The sequence below is a fragment of the Podarcis filfolensis genome, assembly GCF_964270895.1.
Source record: "Podarcis filfolensis genome assembly, chromosome: 6".
Classification (NCBI taxonomy): domain Eukaryota; kingdom Metazoa; phylum Chordata; class Lepidosauria; order Squamata; family Lacertidae; genus Podarcis; species Podarcis filfolensis.
Window position 1 is genome coordinate 94,862,961 of NC_139609.1, and position 23,487 is coordinate 94,886,447.

The window sequence follows — 23,487 nt, forward strand, 5'->3', positions numbered from 1 at the left end:
TGAGTTGAAACACGAGTTTTCAGAGCTAAAGATACTTCAGCTGCAAAGCCTCACTATCTATTTTTGGTAAAAATTTCAGTGTCCTGCTGAAACCAGTTGGGTGCCAGATTTCCGCAATCCCTCTCACCTCCATAGTTGTTAATTTATGTGTCAAGCTGTCACTTATTTTAGTTTAAGACGTTTTTGACCCTGCCTGTCTCTTCAGCAGGACCCTTAAGGTGGTAAACAACTCTGCTCAAACAGCGGCAAAATCAGAAGTTTAAAGATCAGCTGACAAACAGTAGCGGCAGCTGGGGTTGAGTATAGCCGAAAAGGCGGGAACAAATGAAAGTGGGAGAATCTCTCAAAGTGGAAGTGGTGCCCTGTGAAAATAATAACTGGACATTGAAAAATAAGCACTGAGGCAGCCAAAGACAGAGAAGACCAAAAGCCTTCTTGGGAATAATTTATCTCAGCTCAACTTCTCCCCCATGATATTTGGATGGTTGGCTCAGTGAGAGACAAAAAAATTTTTGTGTACAAAAAATGGAAAAGGGGGGAAACCACCAAAGAGGAATTCAAACAAATAGCCAGCACGTGTAGACACAAAATGGCTCAAACAAATAGCCAGCACGTGTAGACACAAAGTCAGAAAAGCTAAAGCACAGAATGAACTCAGGCTTGCTAGAGAGGTTAAAAGCAACAAAAAAGGCTTTTACGGGTATGTTCGTAGCAAAAGGAAGAACAAAGAAACAGTGGGGTCACTCAGAGGAGAAGATGGTGAAATGCAAACAGGGGACACAGAAAGGGCTGAACTCCTCAATGCCTTCTGAAGGATTTCTGAAAAATAAGTCATGTCAGACTAACCTGATCTCGTTTTTTGACAGAATTACAAGCCTGGTAGATGAAGGGAACGCAGTGGATGTAGCCTACTTTGATTTCAGCAAGGCATTTGACAAGGTGCCCCATGATATTCTTGTAAAGAAGCTGGTAAAATGCGGTCTTGACTATGCTACCACTCAGTGGATTTGTAACTGGCTGACTGACCGAACCCAAAGGGTGCTCATCAATGGTTCCTCTTCATCCTGGAGAAGAGTGACTAGTGGGGTGCCACAGGGTTCTGTCTTGGGCCCGGTCTTATTCAACATCTTTATCAACGACTTGGATGATGGACTCAAGGGCATCCTGATCAAATTTGCAGATGACACCAAACTGGGAGGGGTGGCTAACACCCCAGAGGACAGGATCACACTTCAAAACGACCTTGACAGATTAGAGAACTGGGCCAAAACAAACAAGATGAATTTTAACAGGGAGAAATGTAAAGTATTGCACTTGGGCAAAAAAAATGAGAGGCACAAATACAAGATGGGTGACACCTGGCTTGAGAGCAGTACATGTGAAAAGGATCTAGGAGTCTTGGTTGACCACAAACTTGACATGAGCCAACAGTGTGACGCGGCAGCTAAAAAAGCCAATGCAATTCTGGGCTGCATCAATAGGAGTATAGCATCTAGATCAAGGGAAGTAATAGTGCCACTGTATTCTGCTCTGGTCAGACCTCACCTGGAGTACTGTGTCCAGTTCTGGGCACCACAGTTCAAGAAGGACACTGACAAACTGGAACGTGTCCAGAGGAGGGCAACCAAAATGGTCAAAGGCCTGGAAACGATGCCTTATGAGGAACGGCTAAGGGAGCTGGGCATGTTTAGCCTGGAGAAGAGGAGGTTAAGGGGTGATATGATAGCCATGTTCAAATATATAAAAGGATGTCACATAGAGGAGGGAGAAAGGTTGTTTTCTGCTGCTCCAGAGAAGCGGACACGGAGCAATGGATCCAAACTACAAGAAAGAAGATTCCACCTAAACATTAGGAAGAACTTCCTGACAGTAAGAGCTGTTCAACAGTGGAATTTGCTGCCAAGGAGTGTGTTGGAGTCTCCTTCTTTGGAGGTCTTTAAGCAGAGGCTTGACAACCATATGTCAGGAGTGCTCTGATGGTGTTTCCTGCTTGGCAGGGGGTTGGACTCGATGGCCCTTGTGGTCTCTTCCAACTCTATGATTCTATGATTCTATGATTCTATGAGACCATAGCTCAGTGAGAGACCATGCGCTTTGCATGGAGTTTGTTCCGTCTCTGGTATTTCCAGATAGGACTAGAAGAGGCACCCAAGCTCAAGGGTGAAAAATGAACAGGATTGTTTTAAAAATTACATGAGTAAACATGCCTCCCCAAATCCAAACCTGGGTGCGCCTAGAGTAAATTTCACAAAAGAAAAGTTAATTGGAGGAGATATCCCATACAAAGAAAAGGTTGAAGGCATACTGGAACACAGCACAAAGAAAAAGAAATACAGTGGTACCTCGAGTTACATACGCTTCAGGTTACAGACTCCGCTAACCCAGAAATAGTGCTTCAGGTTAAGAACTTTGCTTCAGGATGAGAACAGAAATTGTGCAGCGGCAGCAGGAGGCCCCATTAGCTAAAGTGGTGCTTCAGGTTAAGAACAGTTTCAGGTTAAGAACAGACCTTCAGAAAGAATTAAGCTCTTAACCCGAGGTACCACTGTAAAGAGAGAAGATGAAGCTGTTAAGAGGTAGAGGGAAGTTAAGCATTTAGAGAAACAGATGAATATGTATAGAAAGAAAAATAGATTATGTAAAGGAAAAAGACGCCGTAAGATCTGTAAATTTTAAAATTGCAATAAAATTAAAAATAATAATAGAAGAGGCATCTGCTTGAAACTATGGAGAGTAGGAGTTGGTCAGTATAGACCAGGAATGGGGAACTTCTGGCGAGCAGGTCAAATTTGGCCAGGAACGGCTCTCAGTCTGGTCCATGGGGGCATTTCCCTCCAACCAAGCCAACCTGTATGGAGCAGGTGGAGATGCAACTGGACAGGTGGGTGGGCCTGTGACCTAGGGAGCTCACAGCGTCAGCCCTGCCATCATGTAGACGTATGGTTAAAAAAACAACTGTGAAAAGTTTTCAGAAAAGGGCACCCAAAATCATCAAGGGGGCGGAGCAACTCCCATATGAAGAAAGGATGCACCATTTGGGACTTTTTGGTTTAGAGAAAATGCGAGCAAGAGCTGACATATACAAGTGTATAAAATAATGCATGGCATGAAGAAAGCGGATAGAGGAAATTTGCCCCCCACCCTTTCATGACACAAGAACTCGTGGACGTTCAAATAAGTTGAATGTTGGAAGATTCAGGACAGATAAAAGAAAGGATTTCTTCACAGAAGTTAAGCTATGGAATAATAATAATAATAATAATAATAATAATAATAATAATAATAATAATAATTTGTTGTTGTTGTTAACCCTCCCATCTGACTGGGTTTCCCCAGCCACTCAGGGTGGCTTCCAGCAGAATATTAAAATACAATCATTCATCAAGTATTAAAAGCTTCCCTAAACAAGGCTGCCTTCAGATGTCTTCTAAAAGTCAGAGAGTTGTTTATTTCCTTGACATCTGATGGGAGGGCGTTCCACAGGGCGGGTGCTACTACCGAGAAGGCCCTCTGCCTGGTTTCCTGTAACCTCACTTCTCGCAATGAGGGAACCGCCAGAAGACTCTCGGTGCTGGACCTCAGTGTCCGGGCAGAACGATGGGGGTGGAGACGCTCCTTCAGGTGTACTGGACCAAGGCCGTTTAGGGCTTTAAAGGTCAGGACCAACACTTTGAATTGTCCTCGGAAACATACTGGGAGCCGATGTAGGTCTTTCAAGACCAGTGTTATGTGGTCTCAGCAGCTGCTTCCAGTCACCAGCCTAGCCGTTGTATTCTGGATTAATTGTAGTCACCTTCAAAGGTAACCCCACATAGAGCACATTGCAGTAGTCCAAGCAGGAGATAACTGGAGCATGCACCACTCTGGCGAGACAGTCTGCAGGCAGGTAGGGTCTCATCCTGCATACCAGATGGAGCTGGTAGACAGCCGCCCTGGACACAGAATTAACCTGCGCCTCCATGGACAGCTGTGAGTCCAAAATGACTCCCAGGCTGCGCACCTGGTCCTTCAGGGGCACAGTTAACCCATTCAGGACCAGGGAGTCCCCCACACCAGCCCACCCCCTGTCCCCCAAGAACATTACTTCTGTCTTGTCAGGATTCAACCTCAATCCATTAGCTGCCACTGGAATTTTCTCTCCTAGGAGGCCGTGATGGCCACCAACCCAGGCAGCTTTAAAAGAAGATTAGACAAATTTGTGCAGGAGATATTGATGGCTATCAAGTGAGCATTTTCATGATTCATCTCTTTCTGTCTCAGATTTGGGGTCAGGGAGAGAGCAGGCCACAACCTCTCCCTCAAAAACCCAAATGCACCCAGAGGCCTGAAAAGGTTGGTGGCCCCTGCTATAACACCATTAGTCTAGGCACCACATTCCCACAGAAAACAGAAAGTCTTATTTGTCAATGTTGCGGCACAACAGAGCATTATTAGGGGTACCACTGAAATTAAAAATCATCTCACTGCAAATAGTGGGATAATTTTACACATGGCTCCAGACAATTTCTTAAGAGAAGCCAGTGGGCCTTTTTATTTTATTTTATTTTATTTGGAAGAACAGCCCTTCATGAAAGCCTTCCAGATGTGTTGCACTACAATTCTCACAGCAGTCCAAAAAATCCAGACGGCACCAGGTCAGGGGTGGCTGCTCTAGAACACAGCTGTTCCACAGAAAAGCCAGTGTTGCTCCTTTGTTCTAGAACCTCCTTGTTCTAGAGACACAATGGAGACTCCATTTATTCCAGACTCCACCTATGGTCCCACAAGAAAGGTTTCTCCGTGATCAACACCACAGTGACATGTCGAACATAACAGAAAGGCTGGATTCTAGAACATGTGACTTTCTAGAAAATGATCCCAGTTTTTTACAATTATAATCCCATACTGGGGGAAAAAGAAAGCTACCACCCTCTAGTCATTCACTCCAGACTTGTCCCATCAAGTTGTCTATTTATATGGATTTATAACTTTGCCGTTCTCCTGCCTTTGTAGCCACCTGCTCCTTTCTTCGGCGCCGCATCAATAGACTGAATAATTTTTAAACGAAACTCAGGAAATCAACATGCAAATGAGCAATGGCAAGGTTTCCCCTCATCTCTGCAAGAGGAGGCAAGTCCCAGTAACTTGAAGCAGACTCCTCAAGAGCTCAGCTGGTGGGCCCAGAACAAGGTTTCTGGTTCCTTAAGCAACAGCCCCTGTCATTTCACACCTCTTCACATTGGCTGATCCCCCCCCCCATTTATTTGTTAGATTTACATCCTGCCCTTCATCATAAGATGTCAGGGCGGTTCACAGAATGAAATACAGGATAATAACAAGTAAATAAGTAAAACCTTGCCAACAAAGATCCGTATAGTTAAAGCTATGGTTTTCCCAGTAGTAATGTATGGAAGTGAGAGCTGGACCATAAGGAAGGCTGATCGCCGAAGAATTGATGCTTTTGAATTATGGTGTTGGAGGAGACTCTTGAGAGTCCCACGGACTGCAAGAAGATCAAACCTCTCCATTCTGAAGGAAACCAGCCCTGAGTGCTCACTGGAAGGACAGATCCTGAAGCTGAGGCTCCAATCCTTTGGCCACCTCATGAGAAGAGAAGACTCCCTGGAAAAGACCCTGATGTTGGGAAAGATGAAGGGCACAAGGAGAAGGGGACGACAGAGGACGAGATGGTTGGACAGTGTTCTTGAAGCTACCAGCATGAGTTTGACCAAACTGCGGGAGGCAGTGGAAGACAGGAGTGCTTGGCGTGGTTTGGTCCATGGGGTCAAGAAGAGTCGGACACGACTAAACGACTAAACAACAACAAGTAAAACAAAACAGCAAAACAATACCCCCACCTTCCCACAGAGGGAAAGGGTCCTCTTGCCAGGCTAGACGACACAACCTGGCTCCCATACCCTTACTCCAGAGGAGACTGACAGCAGCAAAACGCATATGTTGGGGAGAGCAATGGTGAAAAGTCTTTTCCACAGCCTCCTGGAAGCAGCAATAGCTGGTGCAGGTCTTACTCCGTTTTCTTGCAGGTCAGAAAGTGCAGAGGGCCTCACGGGACTCAAGAGGGTGGTGGCGATGGACGCAAGGTTTTCCCAGAGCAACAGCGTTCCCTGATTTCCCCATGTGGTCTGTGCAACCCACAGGGGCACATGACGACATGGGGGGCATTGCACCCACACCATACCCTCCAACATTTCTCTGATAAAAATAGGGACGTCCCATTCCACGCTGATAATTTTACTATTTATACCCTGCACATCTTACTGGGTTCTCCCCAGCCCCTCTGGGCAGCTTCCAACATATATAAAAACATGATAAATCAATAAACTTTTTATTTTAACCTTCTTTATACAGGATTAGGGGCGCAGGTGGCGCTGTGGGTTAAACCACAGAGCCTAGGACTTGCTGATAAGAAGGTCGGCGGTTCGAATCCCCGCGACGGGGTGAGCTCCCGTTGCTCAGTCCCTGCTCCTGCCAACCTAGCAGTTCGAAAGCATGTCAAAGTGCAAGTAGATAAATAGGTACTGCTCCGGCGAGAAGGTAAACGGCGTTTCCGTGCGCTGCTCTGGTTCGCCAGAAGTGGCTTACTCATGCTGGCCACATGACCCAGAAGCTGTACGCCGGCTCCCTCGGCCAGTAAAGCGAGATGAGCACCGCAACCCCAGAGTCGGCCACAACTGGACCTGATGGTCAGGGGTCCCTTTACCTTTACCTTTACCTTTATACAGGATTGCCTCCGGGTGGCTCGGGGGTCGGATAGCTCCTCCAACATTTCTCCCATGAAAATAGGGACGTCCTAAGGGAAAGCAGGTGGAAGACAGGAGTGCCTGGCGTGCTCTGGTCCATGGGCTCACGAAGAGTTGGACACGACTAAACGACTAAACAACAACAACAACAAAGGGAAAGAGGGACATTCTGGGATCAAATTAGAAACCTTCATGGCTTTTGTATATCAGGAATGCCCCTGGAAAATAGGGACCTTTGGAGGGTCTGCCACACCTTTCCACACTTGTGCAGCCACCTGCAGTGACATTCTGCCCTGCTGCTTCCTGAGACTCTCTCTGATGCCACGGCACTGCCAGGCTCACCACGCCGAAGCCACAAGAAACACACGCCAAGAGAGAAACAGCTCTCCTTGGCCACATGAGCCACATCAAAGCCATCGCCAGGAAAGAAACATCATTCCCACCAGCACCCCCTCTCCCCTCTCTGTGCTCTTACCTTGCAGGGTTACATCCTGGGCGCCTGTTTGTGTTTTCCCCTGTCAGGGCAGACTCCGCTGGTGGCTTAAAGGATTTCCCCACAATAACCTGCAAATCCCTTTCCCAGAGTGACTAATAAGCTACAGAAACAATCGCTGCCTCCGACAGGAACCTGGCATGCCAGTGGCTACACGTGCCTTGCTGGCTCTAACATCAGGCTACATCTATTGTTTTCCTTTGCCCTCTGGGTTTTCACTTTATTTTTATTTTAACCTGGGCCATCTTCCGTCCAGGTTCAACCTCATCAAGAACCTCTGCTGCTGAAAAAACCCCTTCCTCTTTCGGTTATTTGCATAAAAGGACTTCCACCGCCTTCATAAAATCTGCTTTCTCGGTTCTGCTAGCCTTTTGAAAGAAACAATCATCATAATGGCTTTTTGCTGAAAGTGTTGAGAATCAGGAGGACATGAGATCTAATGGTGGTGGGGCAGGGAGAGTTAAGATCTTGATTTCTTTCACAGCTCCCACCACAGATTGAATAGATAGTTCTGGGCAAGTCAGTGAGGCAACTATACACATATATCTTAGCCCCATCTGAAGGAAACTCAAACACCATGTGATCTGGTAGATGAAATGATTGGGAGTGAGCTGTGGTTTCTCACTTCTTCAAATGTTTGTGTGGTAATGTCTGAAGCAGAGGTGGGGGCCGGGGTTTGGCTAGCAACTGTGATTTATTTGCTATCTATTTATTTTTAAATATATATATTCTACCCAGTGAAGTCAGTTCACACATTTGGCAAACAGGTGTGGGGACACTCAGAAGTGCACATGTATGTGTGAACCAGGTCTCAGGTGTGCAGCTTCTGATTGGAAGTACAGTTGTTAACAAAGCTGAATTTGACGGATGAAAGTACATGATGTTTGACATAATTGAGAATCGTGGACTCAGGGACGGAGAATTATAAAGCGTCAAAATTGAGATGTGGAAAATATGGAAGAAGAAGAAGAGTTTGGATTTGATACCCCGCTTTATCACTACCCGAAGGAGTCTCAAAGCGGCTAACATTCTCCTTTTCCCTTCCTCCCTCACAACAAACACTCTGTGAGGTGAGTGGGGCTGAGAGACTTCAGAGAAGTGTGACTGGCCCAAGCAGCTGCATGTGGAGGAGCGGGGAAGCGAACCCGGTTCACCAGATTACGAGTCCACCGCTCTTAACCACTACACCAAGCTGGAAACAACGAGGAGAGGCAGGGCTGAGATGTGGAGATATGCTTCAGAGATCCAGACCGTGGGGAGCTCCGAAAAGTTAATAATTATAATTTGGACTATAATTTGGTCTTTTTTCATTTTAGTTTTTTATTTTAATTGGAGTATTATGATTGGATATATTAATTGGATGCTTTTTATTGGAAAATCAATAAAAATGATTTTTTTAAAAAAAAGGATGTACAGTTGTACCTTGGTTCTCGAACGCCTTGGCACTTGGACATTTTGGCTCCCGAACACCGCAAACCCGGAAGTAAGTGTTCCGGTTTGCAAACTTTTTTTGGAAGCCAAACATCCAACACATCTTCTGCTTGAGTACAGGAAGCCCCTGCAGCCAATAGGAAGCCGTGCCTCGGTTTCTGAACGGTTTCGGGAGTCGAACGTAGAGCCTGAGAATTAATTTCCACCTGATGTTGAAGTGTTCAGTACAGTCATACCTCGGGTTAAATATGCTTCAGGTTGAGCGTTTTCAGGTTACGCTCCGCGGCGACCTGGAAGCAACAGAACGCATTACTTCCGGGTTTCGCCACTCGCACATGCGCAGATGCTCAAAATGATGTCACGCGCATGCGCAGAAGCGGCAAATCATGAGCCGCACACGCGCAGATGCGCATACGCGGGTTGCATTCTACTCAGGATGCAAACGGGGCTCTGAAATGGATCCCGTTCACATCCAGAGGTACCACTGTACAGTGGTACCTCGGGTTAAGTACTTAATTTGTTCCAGAGGTCCGTTCTTAACCTGAAACTGTTCTTAACCTGAAGCACCACTTTAGCTAATGGGGCCTCCTGCTGCCGCTGCACCGCCAGAGCACAATTTCTGTTCTCCTCCTGAAGCAAAGTTCTTAACCTGAGGTACTATTTCTGGGTTAGCGGAGTCTGTAACCTGAAGCGTACGTAACCCGAGGTACCACTGCATTGCACAGAGGCTTGCCAATTCTTTCGCTGACCCTGCAAAAAAAAAGATCACGTTTCTGTTCCGTGTTATCTCTTCGGAAAGTTGCACAGGTTAGGCCGGGTGCGATTCTCCACGTTGCAACAGGCTACGCTGGGTCTTCCTCAGAGCTTGCATCTGCCAGGGTGACATAAAAATGGCAGCGTTAAATCCCCCCGCCCCATTATTCCTTCTTTCTCTCTCCCCCGCCCTCTCCTCAACCCCTCCCATCTCGCTTCCAAGATGCCAGTCTTCCCCCCTTTCTGTTTCCCAAAGAGACTCCCGGGCTCCCCCTGCAGCCTGACTTCCTTGATCTTAAGACCCCTCCGAAGCACCGAGGTGATGTTTTGCTGCTGCTGTTGAATATGGAACATGTCAGCACCGCTCAGCATAAATAAATGCCATCTGCCTCCATTGAGCTGTGCTCCGTAGGCGGCCGAGAAGGAAGATGACCTTCTCCACCCATTGCAGTGCCAAATCTTGGAAAACATCTCTCTCTCTCTCTCTCTCTCTCTCCTTTCTGCGGCTTCCCGGCTGCTCTCCCCCCTGTTTTCTCCCTCTGTTGCCACCCTGCAATCCTTGGTCACGACTGTGCCTCCATTTCAGCGTTTAAGCCCACAGAATTTGATGGGCCAAGCAGCGCCACCGGGTTCATGGCTTTATCGATCACGTGTTGCTTCGGATGACGCTTTTCATCTTGCAGGGAGGCCGGCGAAAGGTCAAGCTCCCTTCCCGCAATGCATTTTTTAAACGCTGTTTGTTCACACATTGAGTTTCTTGAATCACGGCGCTGGAACAACTTGAGGCCTCGGAGCAGAGGAAGAGGGCGAACGGGCAGCTGGGGTTTCACGGGTGCTGAACCCTGTCGCGCATTCATGTCTGCGTTGGAAGAGGCAGGAGGAGACCTGGAGCCCGGGGCAAAGACCTGGGGTGCCTCCTCCCCTTCACAATGCATCTGCGTGGAGACAAAAGCAGGTCATGCCTCTCTAAGAAACTCAAGAAAAATGATGGAGAAGCACAGCGATCAGGTCTCCTTCCTGGCACTTTAAAAAAAAACCCAAAACTTTAAAGCAGGGGTAGGCAACCTAGGGCCCAGGGGCCAGATCTGGCCCTACAGCCTTCTAAATCTAGCCCGCAGACGGTCCAGGAATCAGCCTGTTTTTACATGAGTAGAATATGTCCTTTTATTTAAAATGCATCTCTGGGTTATTTGTGGGGCCCGCCTGGTGTTTTGACACGAGTAGAATGTGTGTTTTTATTTAGAAAGCATCTCTGGGTTATTTGTGGGGCATAGGAATTTGTTCATTCCCCCCCCCCAAAAAAAAATATAGTCCGGCCCATCACATGGTCTGAGGAATGGTGAACCAGCCCACAGCTGGAAAAGGTTGCTGACCCCTACTTTAAGGGATCTCCAAGGGGACTTTTATCAGAGCAGTGATAAATCTCTCCATTTTGGGGTTGTCTCAGTTACTCCAGTTTGGACATAAGAACTTAAGAGCTCTGATGCTGGATCAGACCACTGGATCATCTAGACCAGGGGTCAGCAAACTTTTTCAGCAGGGGGCTGGTCCACTGTCCCTCAGACCTTGTGGGGGGCCAGACTACCGTATTTTTTGCCCTATAGGGCGCACCTAGGTTTTTTTGGAGGAAATAAAGAAAAAAAATTATTTTCCCCCCCCAGGCATGGGGCTGGGGCGGGGGAAGCCCGAGCTTCCCCTGACCCCAGCCCCCAGCCCCCAGAACAGGCTGCTATCCACAAGCCTGGGGAGCCCGGCGGGAACTCCCACCGGTCTCCCCAGGCTTGCGGATATCTGCCCGAAGCCCAGGGCATGCAGCGGAGCGCCCCGGGTTTCAGGCTGCAGGCCGCTGTCCGCAAGCCTTGGGAGCCCGGCAGGAAGTCGCGCCGGGCTCCCAAGGCTTGCGGATAGCTTCCTGAAGCCTGGAGAGCGAGAGGAGTCGGTGCGCACCGACCCCTCTCACTCTCCAGGCTTCAGCGAAAGCCTGCATTCGCCCCATAGGACGCACACACATTTCCCCTTCATTTTTGGAGGGGAAAAAGTGCGTCCTATAGGGCGAAAAATACAGTGTATTTTTTTGGGGGGGGAATGAACGAATTCCTATGCCCCACAAATAACCCCGAGATGCATTTTAAATAAAAGGACACATTCTACTCATGTAAAAACACACTGATTCCTGGACCGTCCGCAGGCCGGATTAAGAAGGCGATTGGGCCGGATCCGGGCCCCGTGCCTTAGCTTGCCTACCCATGATCTAGACCAGCATCTTGGGAAATGCACAAGCAGGATTCCAGCACAAGATCACCCTCGCCTCCTGTAGAGTTTCCAGCAAATGGCATTCAGAAGCAGGGCAGGGCACAGCTATCCTGGCTCCTAACCGTTGACAGTCCTCTCCTCCATTGTGAATCTGTCTCATGCTCTTCTGAAGCCACCCCCCCTTTGAAGGCCATCACTGCCTCTGGTGGGAGCGAATCCCATAATCTGCACATTGCACAAAGAAGCACTTCCTGCTGCTTTTATTTCACAGGGTCCGAGTCAGATGGGGATTCTGGCCTTGATGCAAATTGCGTGTGGTTCCTGGCATACCATTCATTCCCCATTCATTTCATTTTCTGGAAAACCCCTTTTTCAGCTAAAAATGTGGCCACCTGATGTTTTCACCTCATGCAGATTCAGAGCTGTCTCTGTGGTGTCTGCGGCCTTCCACACACAGCAAACACCACCTCCCTTATGCAGATAATCACAAGGGAGGCGGACTTTCCTTTTCCCCCCTTCCAAATAAATTTTATTATTTTCCTTATACATACTTTTATAATGCATTACAATAAATCACATAAATACTTTAGCTCTGCCAAGCTTGCAACTTCCCTCCATCCCTTCAGCAAGTATCCCTTATTTTCTTATATCACATATTCTGTTTATTTAACCTTATATCTGCCATACATTGTAAGAGCTATTTCAATCCTGTCAGTGTTTTTAAAGTTTTACAATTGTCTTTTATATACACCATAAATTTACTCCAGCTTTCTTGAAACCTGTGATCGCCCTGGTCCCGAATTCTTCCCATCAGTTTGGCTACTCTGCATAACTCATCATTTTCATCTGCTACTCCGCAATGGTGGGAACTTCTTGCAATTTCCAATTTTGGGCAAGCATATTTCTTGCTGCGGCTGTGGCCTACATAAAAAAAATCTTTGGTCCGTTTTCTTAATTTCCTTCCCCATCAACCCCAACAAAAAGGCTTCTGGTTTTTTGGCGAAAGTGTATTTAAATATTTTCTTAAGTTCATTGTAAATTAATTCCCACAACAACCCTGTGAGGTAGGTTAGGCTGAGAGGCAGTGACTGGCCCAGGGACACCCAGTGAGCTGTTAGAATTCCTGCTCCATGATTGCAGTCATGGGATTGTTGTCTTTCACATGACAGTGTATATTTTGACTCCACAGAGTGGGAAGTGACAGAGACAGGATGTTTGTGTTACTGTGTTCCGTGAAGTGGGACTATTGTCCTTTGTTCTTTTTCTCTTTGCTGTCTGATGCTAGAGAGAGATGGGAGCCATGTTGCAGTGCTCCATGTGTGTTTATATGTAAATAAAAGTAGATTAGCCAAAATGCTGAGTTGTTGAGGTCTGTTACGCAAACTGCGAACACTCTGCTGATCCCTAAGTATGCCGATGTCTGTTGGCATTGGTCGCTGTGATGTTCGGGCAGAAGAAAGCTTGGTCCAGTATACCTGAAGGAGCGTCTCCACCCCCATCATTGTGCCCTGACTCTGAGGTCTAGCGCTGAGGGCCTTCTGGCGGTTCCCTCACTGTGAGAAGCCAAGTTACAGGGAACCAGGCAGAGGGCCTTCTCGGTAGTGGCACCCGCCCTGTAGAACGCCCTCCCACCAGATGTCAAAGAAAAGAACAACTACCAGACTTTTAGAAGACATCTGAAGGCAGCCCTGTTTAGGGAAGCTTTTAATGTTTAAGAGACTACTGTATTTTAATACTTTGTTGGAAGCCGCCTAGAGTAGCTGGGGAAACCCAGCCAGATGGGCGGGGTATAAATAAGAAATTATTATTATTATTATTATTATTATTATTATTATTAGCTCCTGAATGAAAGACCAGGAGGGAGAGAACATGCCAGTCGGGCATGTTTCTCTGCCAGGGTCCTACTCGAGTGTAGGACGAGCTCCTGACATGAGCTCCATGGCCAAGCAGGGATTCGAACCCTCTCAAGTCCTAGTCTGACACTGTAACCACTATACCATACTGTCTCTCACCACGCAACTCAGCTTTGAAGCCTAGTTCTGTTGCCTGTGCAACGACGCTTCTGCTAGAGGCTGCCGCTTTATGCACTTGCTGTGGGCAAAGTGGACAGAGAGCAGTTTTCTCCCATAACACAAAAACTTGGGGTCCTTCAATGAAAGTGATTCATGGTAGAGCCGAGACCGAGAGCACTTCTTCATGCAGCGCTCAGTTCATTTGCTGCTCCACAATGTGCTAAATACTTGCTGCTTAAGGTGGGTTAAACAAATTAACGGAGGAGAGGTCCAGCAATGGTTTTTAGCCATGATAGCTAAATGGAACCTCCAGCTGCAGGAGCACTCTATCTCTGAATCCCGAGTGCTAGGGAGCAGGTATACAGTAGTTGGCCACTGTGGAAAGCAGGTTGCCGTTGGACTAGGTAGATCCTTCTTCTGGCCCAGAAGAGTTCATTTTAACAACAAAAACAAAAACAGCAATAATAGTAGTAATAATAATAATAATATATTATTTATACCCCACCCATCTGGCTGGCTTTCCCCAGCCACTCTGGGCAGCTTCCAGCAAAATATTAAAATACAATAATTCATCAAATATTAAAAGCTTCTCTAAACAGGGCTGCCTTCAGATGTCTTCTAAAAGTCAGATAATTGTTTATTTCTTTGACATCCGGTGGGAGGGCATTCCACAGGGCGGGCGCCACTACCGAGAAGGCCCTCTGCCATTTTACATTGCTGCGGCAACCAAAGGTATGAATATTGTCAGGTAGGAATTTGTCCTTGAATCCATGGCCTACGTTAGTAGCTGCTCTATGATCTCAACTCCACTTTGAACACTGTCGTTTGATCATGGGTAGTTAGGCCTTGAGGCAATATAGTCCCTCAGGCCCAGCAAACTGGGGCCGTTGCCAGACATCAAGATATGTGGTATTCCATGTCTGGAAAAGAATCCCTGGATTTCAAAGGCATCACATTATTTTCTGATGTTTTCCCTACACAGCTGGCTCAGGCTAACGTTAATTACAGGTTTGTGAGGAATGAATAGATTTTGCCAAAATATGTGTGCGTGCCAACACCAACTTTGCACGATGCCTGCAGCTCGCAACTGTTTAACAACAAAGGACCTTTCCCCTTGTTTAGGCTGGCGTATTTGTCAGGTTTGACGTTCTTAACCTGTAGGTTGATTAATCTGCATCTTAAATTATTACAAGGAGAGAAAAAAAGTTGAATGCAAGAGGGTGATTTGGATATTGCGGTGAGCGAACGTATTAGGAGAGCCGTTACTTTATGTTTACTATCCAAATGTCCTTCATGTATTCAATGTCTTTTTGTAATAATTTAGGCACAGTCCACAATCTTGGAACAGAATCCATCAGGTATAGAGAGTTACGCTTTGAAATGAGATATGGAGCTGGTAGGACAGTGGTGATTGTAACTTGCTGTTGAAATGGAATACGCAGGATGAAACGGTGAAGTCAGCCATGATTAAGTGGGCACAAGATATCGGTCATAACATTATGTTTGCTGACTGGGAAAAGTTGTGGACCACCGGTTTGAAATTTACGGCATGTAATACCTTAAGAGAGAATATTATGAAAATGATCTATAGGTGGTACATGACCCCAGTCAAGCTTGCAAAAATTTACCATTTGCCTGATAATAAATGTTGGAAATGTAAAGAAAATGAAGGTACATTCTTTCACCTTTGGTGGACGTGCCCAAAGATTAAGGCTTTTTGGGAGATGATCTATAATGAACTGAAAAAGGTACTTAAGTACACCTTCCCTAAGAAACCAGAGGCCTTTCTCCTGGGCATGTCAGGCCAATTGGTGCCAAAGAAGGATAGAACTTTCTTTATGTACGCTACAACAGCAGCAAGAATACTCATCGCAAAGTATTGGAAGACACAAGACCTACCCACTCTGGAAGAATGGCAGATCAAGGTGATAGACTATATGGGACTGGCAGAAATGACTGGCAGAATCCGGGACCAGGGGAGAGAGACAGCGGAAGAAGACTGGAAGAAATTTAAGGACTATCTTAAGAAATATTGTAAAATTATTGAATGTTAGAAGGACGCTGGTTTAGAATTTATGTGGTTTTCAGCTGTAATGGATAAGTAAAAGAAAAAGAAAGGTCAAAATTTGAATGAGAATGAAGGGAAAGGATTTGTTGAATCAAATAAATTAGAAATTGGAATACAGAAAGGGGAGGTATGAGGAAGTCGGGGAAGTAAGTTATAAGAAAACAAGGGATTGAAAGTATACTTGTTTTTATTTTTGTTTGTGTGTATTTTTTTCTATTTTTTTTCTTGTATTGTTCTGTTTTTATATAATTTTTGAAACTTTAATAAAAATCTTTTTTTTTAAAAAAGGACAGTGGTGATTGGTGCTGAGTAACTTGTGGCACTCCAAATATCGTTGGACTCCAACTCCCAACTCCCATTAGCGCGAGTCTGCATGACTCATGGTTAGCCGTGATGGGAGTTGTAGACAGACGAACTAATACCAGTGTATTGAAAGGTCACCAGTGTTGAAGCAATGATTCTTCAACATCAACTTCGTTGGACTAGTCATGTTGTGCAGATGCCTGATGATCATCTTCCAAAGCAACTACTCTATTCTGAACTTAAAAATGGAAAGCGTAATGCTGGTGGTCAACAAAAGAGGTTCAAAGACACTCTCAAGGCAAATCTAAAAAAAAGTAGTGTAAACACCCGACAACTGGGAAACACTGGCCTGTGAGCGCTCTAGTTGGAGAACAGCCTTTACCAAAGGTGTTGTGGGCTTTGAAGACACTCGAACTCAGGACGCAAGGGAGAAACGTGCTAAGAGGAAGGCATGCTTGGCAAATCCACACCGTGATCAACTCCCACCCAGAAACCAATGTCCCCACTGTGGAAAGACGTGTGGATCCAGAATTGGTCTCCACAGTAGGGCGGTTCCTAAAAAACTTTTTTTTTTTAAATGCCTGCTCCAAAGGTCTTATCTTACTACACTAGGGATTATATAGCTATATCTGAAATTTCATCCATATCAGTTAATATCTTGACCCTCCTCCACGAAAATAGCTGTTTACTTGGCCGTTTTCCTATGTCATGAAGGCTGAAATTTCAATTCAGTGGAGCAGGGTCAAGATATTAACTGATATGCATGAAATTTCATATATATCTATATAATCCCTAGTGTAGCAAGATAAGAGCTTTGGAGCAGGTATTTAAAAAAGTAATAATTTATGAACCGCCCTACTCCACAGTCACTTAAGGACTCACTTTTAAGATTGTGTTCATGGAAGACAATCTTACACACCTACGAGTGATCACCAAAGAAGAGTCCAGAAGTATCTGAAGGGCTGCAGATTCCTTACTCCTGTGTTATGTTGTGAACAGCATTTTGGAAGTCCCTGTCTATTGCGATCAAGCAACCGTCTTCACTTTTTGGTCCCTACCTAAAACATTCTCGCTTAGACTAGCCTACCCAGATGCTTAGAAGGTTGGTGTAATTCTAATCTGGTTTACCATTTTAACTTTTGTATATTTTAAGGTACAGTTGTGATTTTTTTCTCGATTTTATTGTTTCATCTCTTTGCAAAGTTCTCTGAGGTTCACAACAATCAAGCGTGTGTAAATTTTATAAAATAAATCAATAAATGTGCAAAGGTTGGACTAGATGATCCTTGGGTCCATTCCAACTCAATCATATGGGTGGCCTATTAATAATAATAATAATAATAATAATAATAATAATAATAATATGATTCTATGACCAGGCCACCCTGTTGAGATACTTTTGATTAAATGGCTTAAACCTCATTGGTTTACAAATAAATCCAGTTGATGATGATCCCTTTGATTACTCCCCGCATCTATCATGCCTTTTGCAAATTCTTTCCATTCATTTTATGATTGTGGCCCATTTCATCCTTTTTTAAAAATCAATAACATGTTATTGATATCATGAAAGCCTGTTCCCTCATTTCCTGTAATGGTGTCATTAAGTGCTTGCTGCCAAGTTTATTTCCTTGCTTATAATCAATTGTGTCTGGATTATGTAACCGAAGCAGAAACAAACACTCTCTGACACTTCGCAGTTGGAAACAGAGATGAGCTTGCAACACCTCAATTTATATACCCAGGATCACTCCCCAAATGCAGGATCAGTCCCCATTGCTACACATGCCTGAAGGCCAAAGGACCTTCTACTTCAGCATCCTACTAAGTTCAATATATCTACTCTGAGCAGGACTAGTACAGTGGTACCTTGGTTCTCAAAAGCCTTGGTTCCCAAACACCAAAACCCCGGAAGTAAGTGTTCTGGTTTTCAAACAATTTTCGGAAGCCGAACCTCAGACGCGGCTGTCAACTACTGTTTCCAGGACACTTGCACCAATCGGAAGCTGCGCCTTGGTTTTCGAACATTTCAGAAGTCAATCGGACTTCCGGAATGGATTAAGTTTGGCGCTTTTGTTTTTGCTATTTATTTTGCGTTTTTGTTTTTGAGGCTTTTTTGCGACTGTGTGGAACCCAGTTCAGCTACCGAATGATTGATTGTGTGAATGTGGAAATGGATAAAAGCCCCCCATCCAAACAATGACTATCATCAGTACAGGTAAGAAAAAAGAATAATTTTAATTTTTATCATCTACAATACAGTGGTACCTCGGGTTAAGTACCTAATTCGTTCCAGAGGTCCGTACTTAACCTGAAACTGTTCTTAACCTGAAGCACCACTTTAGCTAATGGGGCCTCCTGCTGCTGCCGTGCTGCCAACGCACGATTTCTGTTCTCATCCTGAAGCAAAGTTCTTAACCTGAGGTACTATTTCTGGGTTAGCGGAGTCTGTAACCTGAAGCGTATGTAACCCGAGGTACCACTGTACTGTCTTATTTATTTTATAGTACAGTACATCGATTATTGCTTTCATTTTATGGATCAGTGATCTCATTCAATAGTAAAATTCATGTCAAATTGCTGTTTCAGGGGTTATTTTTAAAAGTCTGGAACAGATTAATCCATTTGCATTACTTTCTATGGGAAAGCGTGCCCTGGTTTTGGAACGCTTTGGTTTTGGAATGGATTTCCGGAACGGATTAAGCTTGAGAACCAAGGTCCCACTGTATTATTATTATTTGCAGATATTGGATTGGTTTCATTGTTTTTCAAGGTTGGGTAAGGGAGATTATTAAGAACACAAGAAGAGCCTGTCAAACAGATACCTTTGGGAAATCCAGAAGCAGGATTCGAAAACAAGACCCCTCTCCCCTCCTGTGGTTTCCAACAATGGGAGTTCAAAAGCATTGCTGTCTTCAACCATGGAGGCAGAGCGTGGTCATCGCGGCTAGTAGGAATCGGCAAATCTGCCAGTTCTGGATTCTTTTTCTCACTTTTCCAATACTAACACCAGCTTTTCCACATTTCCACATCAGTTTACACTCTCTCTTTTTTAAAACACCTCTTGAAAATTCTTCAGCACTTTGCTGCAAATTTCTCCTATCAGACACGTGTTTATATGCAATTTTGCTTGATGCACACATTTTTCAAAAACATATTTTGCCTGAAAATTGGGAAAGTATTGCTTAGCAGAAGGTAGAACAGCTGGATGTCACCGTAGAGTGAATATTTAGAATAATGTTTTTGTATGTAACTGACAGATGGGAAATTGGAAGTCATTTTATCTCTTTTTTTCCTTTCTCTCTCTCTCATATTCCTCTCTTTCTTTTATCTTCCTTATTCTTTGTTTGTTTTTTTTATTTCCTTGGAGTCCTCTGTTCCTGGTCTTTATTGGGATTATATACACATGAAGGTGATGGCTGTTTGATGAAGGACCCTACGTGAGAGACAGGGAAATGAAGATCTCCCATTGGGAGGGTCCACCTCTTTCTCTGTGAGACAAGGGTTAAGAACTACCTTTGAGAGAAGACTGCATTTTCCTTTCTTTTTTCTGATTGCATTTAGATTAGCTTATTTTCAAGTGCATTACGAAGCAACCTTAACAAAATATTATGGACAAAACACGTATTTTGCCTAATATATAATGGATGTCTGTACGTTCTTTTCACTACCACATGCATTCTTATTCACACCTCCCCATAGTGTGTGCATTTTTGCACTCCTTGGGTGGGGAACTACGTTGCAAAATGCACACTGCGGATTTCAAAGGAGGACTATGTTTCAGTACAGATATCGTTTCGGAAGGAGCAGATTGGCTTGATTTGCCTCTAACTGTGAGCTGAATTCAATTCCCCCCATACCCAGGCAGAAGAAAATATCTCTGTGTGTTTTAAGGGTATATATTTGTGCAATAGATCTAAAAACAAACATACAGCCCCATTCTTTTTTATTAATTCAGATAGCTGATCCTTTTTGTAAATTCTGCCCCTTATTCCTGAAGAGGCCAGCCAGACCAGTTCTTAGTTTTAAGTATTTTAATCCAAGAAATTGGATTTAATCCAAGAAATTGGATTAAAATCTGCAAATCGTTATCTTGCACTTAGGGGCTGGTTTACCTGCAGAAGAAGGAGATGACTCTCTTCTGGAAAATAGGACATGTGTCCACTCTATGTCTCTGCATAGTACTAATCACAATCTGAGCTCTCACAATGGCACCCATTACCTGCCTGGAGCTGCAAATGCGGCTCATTACACCAGATCCAGGCCTCGTAAAAGTTCTCCAGACGTCTTGCTTTCTCTCTAAGTCCTCCTCTGAAGTGCATACATTTCCAGTGTTTTCTTGCCTCTATAAAACTCATCAAACTTTTGCAACATGTCAAAGTTGGCCTTCTCAGTCTGGCAGTTGCATGCTATTAAAAAAAATAAATGTCAGCTGCTTCAGGTCTTGCAAAATTCAGGAGTAAACTGTTTTCTACTTTTCCACCCCTCCACAGCGCTGAATCCCTTCCAAGGTTCTTCAGTGTGACTTGAGAACTACGGTTCCTGTGGGATCTTCAGATGCTTCATCCATGCAGCATTCTCCCTTCATCGCGTCAGTTTTCTTTCTGATCAAAGTTGGCTTAGAGATCCCACTTCTGGCGGAAGGCTGTCTTAATGTAATTTGTGTTAGTGTAGCAAATAGATTCTCACCCGAACTCTCTTTGGCATATTTTTCTCCCTGTTGCTCTAATGTGTCTTCAGCTTGACTGAAGATGGTGTGTACGCCCATTCAAGGAGCGACGGGGGTCTGTTCAACTGGGAAGTCTTCATGCGCAGACAAACATATGGCAGACAGATGCACCTCTTGTTTGTTCTCCTTTCTTTTTCTTTGAAATCGTTTTTATTTGATTTTACAAATGCAAAATTATAACAATCCAAATGCATATCCATATATAGAGATTGAGGCATGCAGGTGGCACTGTGGGTTAAACCACAGAGCCTAGGACTTGCCGATCAGAAGGTCGGCGGTTCGAATCCCTGCAACGGGGTGAGCTCCCATTGCTCGGTCCCAGCTCCTGCCAATCTAGCAGTTCAAAAGCACACCAATGCAAGTAGATAAATAGGCACCACTCCGGTGGGAAGGTAAATGGCGTTTCCGTGCGCTGCTCTGGTACGCCAGAAGCAGCTTAGTCATGCTGGCCACATGACCCGAAAGCTGTACGCCGGCTCCCTCGGCCAGTAAAGCGAGATGAGCGCTGCAACCCCAGAGTCGGTCATGACTGAACCTAATGGTCAGGGGTCCCTTTACCTTTATATAGAGATTATTTCAAATCTCGCGACTTCCCCCCCCCCCATCCTCCGTGGGTCTAATTATCAACATTTACAACTGCATATTATTCCATAATCTATATTTTATATCAATCCATATTATCCATTACAAGTGAGATTAAAATCCTTCTAATGTTCCCATCTGCTTGCAGTGGTCTCCTAAATAACTGATAAATTATCCCCATTCTTTTTTAAAGTTTTTGTCGTCTTGGTTCCTGAATTTTCTAGTCAGCTTTGACATTTCGGCGTAGTCCATCAATTTAGCTTGCCATTCCTCTCTGGTAAGGGACTTCTTTTCCATCCCTGGGCTAGTAGCATTTGAGTGGCTGCTGTCGTTTCATAAAAAGTCTTTTCTGATCTTTTGGGATGTCGGAACACAAGGAGAGCCTGATGAATCAGGCCAATGGCCCATCTAGTCCAGCATTCTGTTCTCGTAGTCACTGCCAGATTTATGTATAAGCTAAACAAGCTATAGCTTATGGCCACACTCTCTTGAGGCCCCCCAAAAAAATTAAAGGAAAAAAACCTGGATGTACATTTCCAAAGGGATGCAGGTGGTGCTGTGGGTTAAACCACAGAGCCTAGGACTTGCCGATCAGAAGGTCGGCGGTTCGAATCCCCGCAACGGGGTGAGCTCCCATTGCTTGGTCCCTGCTTCTGCCAACCTAGCAGCTCGAAAGCATGTCAAAGTGCAAGTAGATAAATAGGTACCGCTCCGGCGGGAAGGTAAACGGCGTTTCCGTGAGCTGCTCTGGTTCGCCAGAAGCGGCTTAGTCATGCTGGCCACATGACCCGGAAGCTGTACGCCAGCTCCCTCGGCCAATAAAGCGAGATGAGCGCCGCAACCCCAGAGTCGGCCACGGCTGGACCTAATGGTCAGGGGTTCCTTTACCTTTACCTTTTACATTTCCAAAATATAAGATAAAAAAACAAATAAAATAAAACCTACATACAGCAACAGTGTTTGTGTGTTGTGTAGGCTCCTATGATGTAAGTAATGGGCCCCACCTGCTAGCCTGCTCCCTAAAATATCACTGGTTTGCTCATTTCTATATCAATTACTTTGATAAAATACATATTTTGTTATATGCAAATGGCTTGAGATACCTGTTAGGTCCATAAATTACTATATAGCAACACAAAAAACAGTGACAATTTGTTGTGGACAAAGGACAGCTGATCATATAAAGGGCCCCATTACCTTCAGTAGCTTAGGGCCTCATCCAGCAGCCCTGCTCATAGTGGTCAAACAGATGCATCTCTAAGGGCAGATCATTTCAGAGAGAGGGTCCTACCATGAATAGAGCCCTCCTGCTTATTCCCTAACCCCAAATCCTGGCAAGGGACAGAAGCAGAGTTCCCCAATGCCCCCAGTCTGAACGATTGAATTCGTTGGTTTTGGAGAAGCCCTCCTGCAGTTATGTCCATCGTTCAGCCTTTCGGATTGTGAGTATAAATCATGCACATTGCATTAATTTTGTTCCCAGGGTGGGTGGGTGCCCAGGCGTTGCGTTGTGTGTCATTCCACTATTTCCCTCCCACGCACAGAAACGTCTTCTCTCCTTATCAGTTGCGATTTTCATCACGATCCCCTCTGATCCTCCGCATGACTCTCCCCTGGGTTACACATCGCTCCTGATGCCGCACCCGTCTGGCAAATGCCAGCGAATGGAAATGGCATTCCGGGTGGCAGGAAGCAGAAAGCACCAAAAGTTGCAAAGGTCCTGGTCCTGAGGGTTAACCGTGCGGCGAGGTCTGAGTCCAGTCCGAGGTCGAGGGTGTAGTATGGAGGCTGTCCATCAAAGCTATAGCTGGGTCCAAGGCAGGGAGTCGGGTGAGGTCAGGAACTCTGGCAGAAGAGCAGGACAGGGTGCAGGCAGAAACAGGCTACCAACAATGTTGCTCCCACAACCTGGGACTGGGGCTGACTGGCTTTTATCTGCCCCAGGCATAGGGCGGCCCTGGTCCACAGGTGACTCACCTCTCCTGGCCTGGAGGCAAGCACTCCTCCTGCGGGAACTTAGTTCCCTCCGCCTCTCTGCCCTGAGCCTCTGCAGCTCAGAAGAGGCTGGAGGGCTACTGGACCCAGAGGCCACCTCAGCTTCCCCTGACAGGGCTGAGAGTGGA

At 45.3% G+C, this 23,487-nt stretch overlaps 1 protein-coding gene across 1 annotated transcript in view; it reads left to right on the forward strand.

Moving 5' to 3' along the window:
* The first annotated feature begins 869 nt into the window (after positions 1–869).
* The window catches only part of LOC310764708 (immunoglobulin kappa light chain-like), a 110,695-nt gene continuing 88,077 nt past the window's right edge, over positions 870–23,487 (forward strand). The window contains exon 1 of the mRNA XM_083619132.1: positions 870–1,869. The gene's annotated coding sequence lies outside the window, so the exon portion shown is untranslated. The remainder of the gene's footprint in view (positions 1,870–23,487) is intronic.